Here is a 10041-nt window from a genome sequence, read left to right as displayed (position 1 = left end):
GTATTATCAGAGGGATGTAATTTTATCACATGGTTTGGTGAGTGTGTTTTGATATATATATATATAACATAAGGGACACATGAAGTAGAGGTCTGTTCAGAGTTGGGGTAAGGTGAAGATATGCTCTCATTCCAAAAAAGGATTATGGGGAAGGTCTGCACTCTGCAGAGATTTGCATTTGAAAGAGTACCTTGCAGCTAGCAAGAGTGGTGAATATGTGTATGTGTGTTTGTACGGATGTATATGTGTGTGGTTTTTTAACACATTTTGTAACACAAGTAAATATGCATAGCATGCAGTATTTAAAATGTATCATCGTTGCAGAACGCAAAAGCTGCACAGTTTCTCAGGTTTGTGGTTTACTCATGGGTGACTACACATGTTGTGCTATCACTCAGATATTTCCCTGCTGTTTGAATTAATTGGATTTAGTGAGATTATTTTAATTGAATTAATAAGGATAAATAAAATCCAACTGAACAACACATTAAATAAATGAATGGAAGAAATGTAAATTAATCAACCAATTTTGGATGCCATTCCAAATCGACATATTTTGGAAGTCAATGTTTAAGAATATGACTAATTTAAATCTAGGGCACCATCTCATTTAGTTTTTTTCCATCATAATTGAAGTAGCAAGGTCACAGATATACTCTGTGCTTTTTGGCCTCAAGTAGTTTATTCACGCTGTGCACATTGAAAAGGCAACATAATGACAGTGAAGGACACTCTCTAACATACAGTATATACATAGAGACAGTACATATATATTCAACATAAACTGCACAGAAAAAAGTGCCATTTATGTGAAAGCTAATTGCCTGTGGAACATTTTAATGGTTCCCCTTACTTCAAGTATCAGATGTCATCAGGGTAAATAAATTATATATAATGTATTCAAGATGTCAAGGAAGGATCCCACACATGTGCACACTAAGGTAGATGTTGTGCTTGCGTGTTATGGGCAACCTCTTCAGGGCTGAATGCCACTGTTCCAGATTGCACACAATATTGTAAAAGAGGGATAAACCAGATGGGGATTAAGGGGTCCTTATCACTTTGTTTTAACACATGCCTGATAAAGCCTGTATAAGGTTTTATTGTAATGTCAAATAAAACGCTGTGTGGTTCATTCAGAAATAAATTCACTCATAAGTAAAAAACATGTTGTTTGCTCTTATTATTGAATGTCTGAACGGTATTAAAATGCATCATTTTTCTTGCAGAACAATTCTTCTGATGCCCCCAACAGCACCCAGGGGTCCATCAGTGATGAAAGAGGTGCGTTAATGGATGCACCGTCATTTCATATAACTTTTCATTACATCAGATTTCCAGTATTTATAATTTACTGTACCTCTTTATAACTCCTCCACATTTTTGTTCTCCTCCGGAACATACTGCTTACATAAGACCATGTATGTTTAGATTTGTACAAGTGTATCATAAAATAGATATGTACCAGCTCAAGATGAATTTGATCTTTTTTTTTTTTTACTTTTTTATAAAAAGTTATGATAAAATACCAGATCTCTTGTTTTTTATGTATTTTACTATTCCCTGCCTTCCTTGATTTATTCCTCACTATTTTTTCTTTAGCCATCAATCCATCCTTTTCGGCTCCCAACACATTTGCAAAATTGAAAATGATGGGTTTTTTAGAACACTATAATCTTAAATGGACACGCTGAGATGAGCTATTCATGCTGTAACAATACATAGGCAAAAAAAGATGAAATATGCTTTCGTTCCAAAGATGGATGGACTCACAACCTTCTTTATTTGTAGTCTCTCTTTCTATCTCACATATATGCACACACACGGTCTTTCTCTCTCCCTTCTTTTCACTCTGCAAAATAAAGCACACATGTGCACCCATGTGAACTCATACACACACACTCACACAGGAGACGGCATTCTTTATTGCATATCCAGTGGAGGTTGGTTATTGCCATTGTTTGTAAGGTCAGGGTATATTCGGCTGACATAGCATTTCATCTCACCCACACATAACTGAATCCAAAAGCCTTTGAGGTGCAAAGTCCATCTGTTAATTACATACAGTAAATGAGTCCAAGAAAATGCGCTGCAGTAAGATATTAGCGTAGATTTATTTTACTGTTGTTTAATATGTTGACTATATTTGTATGCCATGTGCCTCTCAGCTTCCCAGGTGAAGGCGGCGGACAAAGCGGTGAAACCCCCTACACAAGAACCTGAAGAGGAGATCGACATTGATCTAGATGCCCCCGAGACAGAGAAAGCAGCTTTGGCGATCCAGAGTCAGTTCAGACGCTTCCAGAAAAAAAAGAAGTAAAAAAGAGAAGCATGAAAAAGAGTGTGGAGGACAAAAGAAAGCCTTACACAATTTTCAAAATGGAGTGAGAGTTAATAAGGAAGAGACAGAGGAAAGGGAGAAGTCAAGATTGGGTGCGAAATTAGGGGTTTGGAAAACAAATGATAGCACTTTCGCATCAACATGCTGGGTTGATTAGAGTTTAGGAAAAAAATAGGGAAGATAGGACTTTCATTTTTAAAAGTCGTTGCATATTTTGTTCTTTTATAATTGTCTGGATTTGTCTGCATCTCTCCTCTCCTGTAGGCATAAATATAGCTGAAAATGTCACTTACTTACATGTGCAACACATCCTGTTTTTTATTGATTTATTACAGTAAGTATATCATAGACGAGCAGAACAAATGTAACTGCTATAAACTTAAGTATTCAAAGGGCAGTAAATTGCCTAATGTTGCACATGATGGTTTGAATCAGTATTATAGACAGATATAAATAGCTGCAAATGTATTATCAGAATTAGCTCAGATTTGTTTTCTTTTCAAAATGACTAGATCACTCAAAATGTATGTTGCCGGAAAATAAAAAGGCTATATCTGATGTGTTTCAATGATAGACCAAACAATGATCTTTTATCTGTTAACAGAAAAAATAAAGAAATATTAAAAAATAAGGAGATATTTGAGAGAAATTTGTGTGAAACTTCTTAATTTTCACTGTGGATTTATTAGAACAACAGATTGTATATTTATGCATTTGGACAGGGTTCTTTCAAGACTTTTTTTACAGTAATGCTTACTGTCAAACTCAGCCCTATTGAACTAAGCAAGTGATCCTTGCAATACATGCAAAGCAGACACTAAAAACAGCACTGTTCACTTTACTGTACGTTACTGGTTGGTTGAATTTAGGTCAAGGCTGAGAACCTTCTAATGGCACATCCTACTTGAGCATAATGGCTTTAAATTTGTTTTTGTTTTTTGTTTTTATTTAATGCTAAAAGTCCCAGTCATGTGGTAAATTGCTTGCATTTTAAAAGTTAATTATTTCTACAAAAATACAAATGCACATAACTGATAAAATCATTTAAATGAAGATGATTAGATCAGGACAAGAGTAACATTTTGATCTATTTTAAGTGTCTTTCTCTTTCTCCTTCCCCTATAATTAAAGAAGTCTCCACAGATGTCTGAAAATAGCTCATAATAATGAGAGCAGTCTGTAGGCATTTATGATTATCTTAATGTTAATGGGACAGAGAGACGTCTGTAAATGCATTAACAGAGGTACGTTTGAACGTTTTCAAACTGACACTAGGAATGCATTAATAGTTGTTTTTTGTTGTTGTTGTTGTTGTTTCTTTTTTTCTATATTCTGTTTGTGATTCACAGAGTTCTATATAAAGCATGACATGTTATCTGGTCCTGTACTGCCCTGTAATTATCTTGTATGTGCTTGAGTGCTCTAACCCACACTTTTTTCTTTTTTCTCCATGTGACTCAGTCTAAAAAATACTATATACTTCCAATGTATGTCCTAGGGTGAGTAGATAGTTACATAAAGTAAAGAGCATAATGTAACATCAAAAGTATGGAATGTGTATAAATGCATGTCACAATAAATATTATTTGGATGTGGGTTAAAAGGCTAGTTGGATGTGGGTTAAATTGAAATGAAATCAGAAATGGAATTCTAAATCAGAAAATCATTCACAGTTTATTCAGATTATGCACTGTACACCAGTGCAGAACATGCGCATAAGAATATGTTCAAGAGCAGGTGTAAAGTGAAGTGGAAAAAGAGAAATTATTGGATGTGCCCACTCATTTGTCTCTATTTATAACCCAAAATGGGAAACTCCTTTGCATGGTCAAACATATCATATTGGGTATGGGGGTGGTGGGTGGTTGGGTGGTTTACGAGGACATTTTTTTTAGGTTACAAACTGGAAATTACAAGGGTATTATGCTATAAATGTGGTTTATGAGGACATTTCTAGTGAACCCCATAATTCAAATCACTTAAAAAACATACTAAACTATGTTTTTTTGAAAATGTAAAAATGCAGATTTTTGTGAGGGTCAGGTTTAGGGAAGGGTTAGGGTTAGGGGATAGAATCTATAGTTTGTACAGTATAAAAATCATTATGTCTATGGAGAGTCCTCATAAGGATAGCTGCCCCAACATGTGTGTGTGCGTGTGTGTGTGTGTGTGTGTGTGTGTGGAGGTAGAGAAGAGAGTGATGAAAATTTCACACAAAAGAGAGAACTGTGGGAGAGAAAAAAGATTATGAAGACACAAATGGATCTATAGGGAAATATGTAAGACAAAAGATGAGTTTGGAAGTTTTATTGCAATGCTGTTTTCCTGTTGCCCTTTTAATAAACACAATCCAAGTGTTGTTCTTGCTAAATATGAATAAATCAATGAAAAGCTAAATTTGTTTACTCATGTTTGGTGCTAATGTATGTAGGCTATGGCATACATACCAATGTTTACCTTTATATGACCTATATAATATACTATATAGTCTCATAATCATTTGAGGAGAGATAAGAATATAGTGGTATTATTTTAGTGGACACTAACTCTTTTGTACAAATTATTACAGAATAACCCATAGTGGACAACACCCCCTTCCAATTAATGGGTTTTAGATACACCTACAGTATGATATGGCAGCTGTTATAGCGACAAAGAAAAGACCAGCTCCATATGAATGCCGTTTATTTTGAAATGTTCAACAAGCACTTGGGTGTGGTGTAGTGTCGGGACGGGACAGGTATCCACATACTTATGGCCATAGATGAGATGGACTTCATTTGTGTCGCTTCTTAATGGTTGTGTCATAGGTAATAGTCTTAATGTCATGCCATAGTTGATGTGTAAGATGCTTTGTCAAGTTAAAAGTATTTTGAAACTTTGAAAACACATCTCGAGACCTCTGCATTCTGTTGTGATCTGTTCGGCTGTCTCTGAATGTGAGAAGGCTCCTTATTTTTTTGTACACATCATGACTGGTTTTTAACATGGACATGAAAAAAGGGCCTTAGGTTTGTCATGGGCTGGTGTCATAGGGTGTGTTTGATTAGGATAGCCTTAAAAAAAAAATACAGTAACACTACAATAAGGTTCAAGGCCTATTTGTTAATGCTAGTAAATGCAATCCTCCTCATGCTTGACCCATGTATAGAGCACTGTACAGATGCTCTTCTCATGTACACATGCTGTTTAAATGATGAGAGACTTATAATTTTTGGGTGACCTATTTTAACAGCTGTGTGTTAACATTAGTTAATGTATTATGAACAAACAATGACCAATTTTCATAATTTAACACTAACTCAAAATACTGTTCATTGCTACTTCAACTAATGAACAGTAGTTCAATAATTTTAACAAATACAATATTATTGTAAAGTGTTACTGAAAGTACTAAATACTTTAGAAAAAGCTCTAGTAAGTCATGAGTACTGTGTCAGACACGTAATGATTTTACTGCTCCTAAAGATGTGTACTTAAAGGATTTACATTTAGTCTTCTTCATGCATTGATGCACAGTTATTTCTGTTTTTCCAGGCTGATAGGCCTACCAGTGGCTGACTACCTGCCCCGTGCAAAAGATGCCATCTAATTTCCATACACACTGATGATTGGAAAAAACAATCAGTGCTTTCAAGCTTTTGTTGTCATTCACAGAGGAGTGCGTAAACAAAATACATCATGGGGCACAGTGGACATTTGCTTTAAAGCTTTCTACATCTTAAATAATCCCAAAAAGTGTTCCCCAGTGTATGAATTTCAACAGACTGGTAACGTTCTACCACTTTCTGGTAAATTTCTAACTTTTGATTGTCATTATAGTCTGCCTTAGTCTTACAGTGGTTTACGAGGACTTTTTTTTAGGTTACAAACTGGTAATTACAAGGGTATTATGCTATAAATGTGGTTTATGAGGACATTTCTAGTGTCCCCATAATTCAAATCGCTTAAAAAAACATACTAAATGATGTTTTATTGAAAATTTAAAAATGCAGAAAGTTTTTTGTGAGGGTTAGGTTTAGGGTTAGGGTTAGGGTTAGGGGATATAATCTATAGTTTGTACAGTATAAAAATAATTATGTCTATGGAGAGTCCTCATAATGATAGCTGCACCAACATATGTGTGTGTGTGTGTGTGTGTGTGTGTGTGTGTGTGTGTGTGTGTGTGTGTGTGTGTGAGAGAGAGAGAGAGAGAGAGAGAGAGAGATGAGAGATTTTGATTATCAAAATTCTGGTTTTAATTTCCAACCCAATTTGGGTATATTTTAACAATAGAATAGTAATAGCAGTATAGTATTTTTTTAACTAATAGTAAGGTAAAAACCAACTCAGCATTCTGGGTCAAACTTTAATCTTTTAACAACTCATTCTGGGTTCGAACCAATTGAACCCAGTGCTTGGTTGCCAAAATAACCAAAACTGGGTCATTTTTAACCCAACATTTTTTAGAGTGTAGGTTAATGTGGAATCTAAATCTAAAGTATTCTCCAATGACAGCAGAGGCACTCTCTCCCATTCCTTCGGTCTCACATATGCCCGTAGAGCTGCATATGGAGGAATGTGATAGGCTTATGCAATAAACTTGTTGGATAATGCAATGGTGTTATGCGATGCAATGTGTCTAAATCAAATTAAAATATGTTAAAGTAGATATTCCCAACCCAAGTGACATGAAGTGCCTATTATCCAGTTTTAATGGCAATCACATGGAAATCTACAAATGGTAGGCTTTATAGAGTTCATTAAGCATTATGAAATAATGACTATTTTGATTATGAATAATCTGTTGATTATTTAGGCAAATAATTGATTAATCAGAAGGCCTAATTTTATTTCCGATATTTTATTGACAAAACAAGTTTTCCTATTTATTCAAAGTTCTCCTCCAATGTGCAAATTAAAGGTTAGAAATTAAGTATACAATGTCTGCATACAGTGAGTGCAAAAAATATAAAATATTTGTTTAAAATACAATCCATACAATATAAGCAGCATTTAGCTTTTCAAATTATTAAAACTGTTTGGAAGCAGCAAATAAAATAAAATAAAAGCACACTGCTAAAAGAAAAGCACACTGTGCTGTTGCTCACTCTAGACAAGTTTAAAAACGTGACTGATCTGCAGTTAGGACAAGCTGATTAGTGAAATGGAAATATTTAACTTTGGATTTACACTTACACATTAGAATGCATCTGTAAACTGTAAGTGCACTTGGGAAAACAATTCTCAAGCGCATTATACAACAGGGATGGTGTTGTGCCGAAATCCGACTCCCTGCCAGATTCTGACTCCCCGCTACCTGATTTGCCCTTATCCCTAAAGCCCACCCCTACACTCACCCCTAACCTTATTGCTCCCTACCCCTAAGGCCCATCCCTACCCCTAAACATAAGGATACTAGGGAGTCAAAATTAGACAATACACTGGTATTAAGATGCAAATTTGGGGGGGCACAAGGAAAATTTAGACACGGCCATGGTGTACAGAAAAGGGATAGTTCACCCAAAAATGAATGTTCTCTCATCATTACAGTGGAGATTTAGAGTTAAAAAAGGACTTAAATTTTGATCTGTTTCTCACCCACACCTATTATATCGCTTCTGAAGACAAGGATTTAAACACTGAAGTCTTATGGATTACTTTTATGTTTCCTTTAAGTGATTTTTGGAGCTACAAAGGTCTGATCACCATTAACTTGCATTGTATGGACGTACAGAGATGAGATATTTTTCTAACAATCTTTGTTTGTGTTCTGCTGAAGAAAGAAAGTTATACACATCTGGGATGGCATGAGGGTGAGTAAATGATAAGAGAATTTTCATTTTTGGGAGAACTATCCCTTTAAGCTCATCAAATTAAATCTATGAAAAGAGGCACAATGGAGAGTTATCAAATCTTTAGCACTCTGCAGTGGGCCATGGAAAAGAGCCAAGGTTGTGGATTTGATTCCCAGGGAGCACATGTACTTTTAATGTATATCTTGAATGCACTGGAAGTTTGAATAAAACGTTCTGCCTAATGAATAAAAGTAAAAGGACAAACTTTTTTCCATGCTTGGGGGCTAATAAATAGAGAAACATACTGTATATGTAGAAAACACAGAAGACAGAACCTACAAGTCATTAAATAAATAAATCTGATATGTGCAATAGTAATAGGCCAAAATACTAGTCATGCCAAAAAACTGACTGATATATGGTAATTTGGAGATTATGAGTATCGGCCAATTATCAAAATCCACCGATAGCCTTATCTGTCAGGATCCTGCCACTTCTTTTGGTATTGTTTATAGTTTTTTTTTTTTTTTTTGGCTGGATCCTGACACCCTGTTGTGTTTCTTTTTTTGTGTTAGTATGTGGCTTTGTTGTTGTTTTTTCATTGCCATGTGCTCTCCTCAGTTCTGTCTTTAGTGGTAACCCCGTCCCCTCATTTGCCTTGTTATTAGTTTATCAGTTTCACCTGCCTTCCCTCCGTAGTACCCTACTTGTTTGCTTCCCTATTTTATCTCCCTGTGTGCTCTTTCTTGTGCCAGTTCATTATGGGTTATTCCCCTGCTTAGGTCTCAGTCTGCTGGACTCACTGTTTGTTATTCCTGTCAGTTCCCCTGTCAGTCCTGCCTGTTTGGCCCTTAATAGCGTGGTCAGCAAAGCTTCCCTTCTCCAGCCCAGCCAGTAATCTGGATTCTCTACTCAGGGACTGTTTTTTTTTTTTTTGTCCTTCGATGAAACTTTGAGTTTGTTTTATTTTTAAATAAACCCTATTTGCTTACATTATCAATGAATAATGGACATATTTTCTGTTTTCAAATATTTTATGTGACTTTCGAGCAAATATTGTGTAAAATAAGTGTTAATTATTTAGCAATTGTATGTATGTCTCATTTGCAATAATGGTATAATTGTTCTCTAGATCACCATCGACCACTGACAAGTGCCTGCAACAAGTCAATCCATTTTACATGCCTAAGTAGTATCCATGTGTCTCAGTCAGTGGCGTAGCAGTCATTTTAAAAGTGGGGGTGGGGTGGGGGAGGGGGGGGAACAAATGCCAGTAGGTCTTTCACAGACCCAACACTTACAGTGCAGTATTAATATATTACACTATATATTAATATGTAAGTATGATATAAGTATTATATTAATATATACACCACCGGTCAAAAGTTTTGAAACACTTACTCATTCTTTATTATAATTTTTTTTCTTCACATTTCAGAATAATAGTAAAGTCATCAAAACTATGGAATAACATAAATGGAACTATGGGAATTATGTTGTGACTAAACAAAATCTAAAATAAATCAAAACTGTGTAATATTTTAGCATCTTCAAAGTAGTCACCCTTTGCCAAGAATTTGCAGACATGTACTCTTGACATTTTCTCAACCAACTTCTTGAGGTAGCACCCTGGGATGCTTTTTAAACAGTATTGAAGTTCCCATCTATGTTGGGCACTTATTGGCTGCTTTTCTTTATTATTTGGTCCAAGTCATCAATTTCAAAAACGTTTTTTTTTTTTAATTAAATTTTAGTTTTATAATGAAATAAATTAATTTGGTGGCACAATTATATTTTTGTCTACAAAACTCATTTCAAACATTTAAGCATACGCCTTCAGATCAAAAGATTTTTAAGATCATGAGAAACATTTCAGTCAAGTGTTTCAAAACTTTTGACCGGTAGTGTACGTATTATTTACTT

This window comes from Myxocyprinus asiaticus, chromosome 5 (assembly GCF_019703515.2).
Source record: "Myxocyprinus asiaticus isolate MX2 ecotype Aquarium Trade chromosome 5, UBuf_Myxa_2, whole genome shotgun sequence".
NCBI classification, from domain to species: domain Eukaryota; kingdom Metazoa; phylum Chordata; class Actinopteri; order Cypriniformes; family Catostomidae; genus Myxocyprinus; species Myxocyprinus asiaticus.
This window is presented reverse-complemented; position numbering follows the sequence as displayed.